The sequence below is a fragment of the Bombus impatiens genome, unplaced genomic scaffold, assembly GCF_000188095.3.
Source record: "Bombus impatiens unplaced genomic scaffold, BIMP_2.2 scf_0381, whole genome shotgun sequence".
NCBI lineage: Eukaryota > Metazoa > Arthropoda > Insecta > Hymenoptera > Apidae > Bombus > Bombus impatiens.
Genome location: NT_176800.1, coordinates 39,495 through 43,013, shown reverse-complemented (window position 1 = coordinate 43,013; position 3,519 = coordinate 39,495). Strand labels below are relative to the sequence as shown.

General features: G+C 37.9%; 1 long non-coding RNA gene across 1 annotated transcript; it reads right to left on the bottom strand.

The window, feature by feature from the left end:
- Positions 1–959: 959 nt before the first annotated feature.
- On the bottom strand, positions 960–2,365 carry LOC117151716. Its single transcript, XR_004461817.1, has 2 exons — positions 1,869–2,365; positions 960–1,753 (listed from the first exon to the last, which is right to left on the bottom strand). It is a non-coding gene; the product is annotated as an uncharacterized LOC117151716 (long non-coding RNA).
- Positions 2,366–3,519: the final 1,154 nt, after the last annotated feature.

The following is a 3,519-nucleotide window of genomic DNA, read 5'->3' as shown; positions in this document are numbered from 1 at the left end:
TTGTAACCATCAGTCTGTTTGTCAAATCGTAATCAAATCCTGATTATTGAGATTGCGATTTCCTGGACCGTTAATGTCTAAACGGTCCCCAAGCACGCCAATCTCATCGTCGTCGTCGTCTTCTAAATCGCCGTCGTTGTCATCATCTGGATCATCTTCTCGCGCATGTTCCGTGTTCCCGCTCTAAGCGTAACGCAGCAAGCAATCGCGCTACCAGCTCGCGTTTTCTGCCCGCTAGTCTCAGCTATCGTCTTCTCAGTTCGCCTTTCAGCTCAAGTATTTGCATCTGAGCCACCTGCTCGTCAGTCAAATCTACTTCTCCTGCCTTGAAGTCAGTCATTGTTCTGAGATATCACTTCTCCACTGACTCTCTCTGACTTCTCAACAGATGCACTGCCGCTTCTCAACTGATCTCTCCATCGACACTGTCGCTTCTAGACTCACATTCTGGCCGTTCTAGCATCCCTCTGTCTTTTCTTAGGCCCACCACGCACGTGTTCCGCAGACGCTCGTTGCCAGAGTCACGTAGGCCTTTTCTACAAAACTATACAATTGAAAATACCAACGACACATTGATGGACCCGACGGCACCTCGGCTCTCGCGACATTGTTCATGTTTCTTAGGCCCTTTTCCACGATACTACATGTATATATATATCTATATCCCGTAACATTATTTGTCGTGTCTCTGCTATACTATTCACATGTAGCGTGGACGTTCGATGTGACACGATGATAATTTTCGCTGCTTTAATCCGACTTGTTTGTGCCCGGCACGTCTCGTTATTAGCTTTTAATGGAAAGAAACGGAAACGCTCTTCGTGGAAGAAGTCCTCCGGAGGAGTCAGTCTCTGGAGAACTCCTTACCGTAGGTCCAAACATTTCTCCTTCAAGCGTCAATATTACAGAAACTATTGATTTCCACTATATTTATTCACTCACTCATTTTGGTATTAACGTTTTTACATACAAGTTATCATCACAATGCCACGTAAATTTGACCCTAATGGAATAAAGATACGTATATTTTATATTTTTATTATAACATGTATAGAGTTAGAGAACATTCGTACATGCATTTTTGCTACCGTCGGTAGGTGGCAATAGCACAAAGGCACGACGTTTATACGCCGAAAAATATTCTCATCTGTACATTAAAACCTGCGAAAGCTGATGGACAAATTCAGCACGACGATTTATGATATAATATTCGAATATTGGTAAATCGGGGAAGTGCTGTAACATCCTTTCTGGAACCTTTAAAGGGAGAAGCCTGCTCTTACTCGCCTGAGAACATTTTAGCTATAAAATTTTCAAACCCTTCCAATCACTGGTAGCTTTAGCCAATTTAGAAGAGATTTTGCGAAAATATTAATTCGTTATAAAAGGATTCAAAGAGAATTGTAAGGTTTGCACTTGCCGAAACAAACAAGGTGGAAGGAACGAAACAATCTATTAGTGAGATACTGGATAAACCGAGGGTGAAACTTGACGAATGCTTCATAAATTATCCTACAGAAAAGAATATAAAAACACAGCACAGTGCCGAGGCAGCGCCGATTTCTATTATACAAGCGATAGTCTCAATGTTTTCGTTTCGCCTGCGAGACGACGCGAAGAAACGATCTACTTTGTCCAGCCGCTTGTCTAAACGATAAGACACTCAAAAGTAAACGAATCTGTCGACTATGATGATACGAGGCACGATAATGGTTGATCTTTCATTGTTTCTCACTGTATTACGATATATTTCCTAAGCTAATGAATAATTTCTCGTTGATTCGTCAATAGTTCAAATACATCTTTAAAAATTTAAGTTTGTAATATTCATAAATGTAATAAAATATAGACCGTCGAACAAAGACGACCGAATTATTCGATCTAACAGGTGGTAGAAATAAGATGGTCTTTTGTAACATTTTTATAGAATCGTAGACGAACTAAGAAGGTACAAATACGATATGTGGCGCGGAGTGTACGAGCAAAGTCGTGCGACAGTGTTTATATGTGTATGTGAAAGGGAATGTTAATAATTAAGATAAACTAACTAAATATGCAAACCGAGTAGCTGTAAAACAAGTTAAAGGAAGGAAAGAACAAGAAAAAGAAATATGCACATATATATCCGATAACGTGAACGTTTTTGAAGAAAATCGTGTGGGCGATCCGTGGAAGATGATCTGCCGCGATTCAAGCGCGTACATTTGATCGCGGTAATTAGATTTCACGATTTTGATCGTAAGAATTAGATCGTAGTAGCGATCGTAAGATCGCTATCTATTGGACGTCATTCTTTCCGACAATTACAAAGACAAGGCTTTAATCGCAAAAATTACTGCTATATGGAAATAGCAACATAATATGAAAGAGCTTCAAAACCTCATAGCAGTAGCGGATATTAACACTTTCGCTCCCGGTAGCAACAACATGTTGCAAACGAAATATTAGTGTTCGGTGACAACACGTTAGTATCACGCAGCTATTGATTAAAATCACTAGTAAATTTATGCGAACGGCAAAGTATTAAAGAACTTTATAGGAAATTGAAATGCAAAAAGAAGACAACCGTACTATGTGAATTAGAGAAGAGGATCAATAATATAATAGAACACGAAGACTAAGAAACTGATAAAATCATTGAATATAGATACTAGTTTTCGGCAATATCAGACCGTGTAATTTATTATATCATGGGTCTCTGTTTATTGTTTTCAATTTATTTATATTTTTACAATGGCTACAAAAGATATTCGTAAATACGCCTCTTTTTATCAAATCGTACGTAATTCATTTCATAAAATTCATTATAATTCATTCATAAAATTACACTTTAATTTATATAGAGATATCTTATTCAACTCCGCTGCATTTTTTACAAATTATCTTATTATCAAATGTACATTTTCCGGATACATATTTTCCGTATGTTTGTAGAGGATGAGGTAGTTCAAATATCGATATAATATTCTAAGTGTCGTGAGCACTTTATTTGTGATGCCTTGATACAAAGCACGAGTCCTGGTCTAATATTAATCGTGATAAATACGCGCGTGTGTCGAGAAACTTCGTAAACACCTTGATGCGTTGATATCTTCGATTGCTAAACTCTCTCGCTTGATAAACTCTGTCGCTCGTCAATTCGCTCGTTTATTTATATCAGTCGGGGGATAGTCGAAAAATTTGAACTCGGCTGCGTTTGACGGTTGAAAGTAACGGCGACATTGTTTTGCCTCGGAGTTTGATTATTAATACAATATGTTTGTGTCCTACGAGGCAAAACAACAATAAGATTTGAATTTATTAGCGTGCCACTACATGTTGGACAGATTTTCGTAGTTTTGTAACCTTTACAATTTCTTACTTGACAAGCTTTTCGTGGTAATGTATCTGAACTTGTTGATAGTTTTATCGCATGATTTTCTTCCCACGATTCTGTATACTCAACTCTTAAATTAGCTCTGTAGCTAATTGGAATAAAAATTCCTGTCTTGAAATATTTTCACCTCGTATTTACTGGAT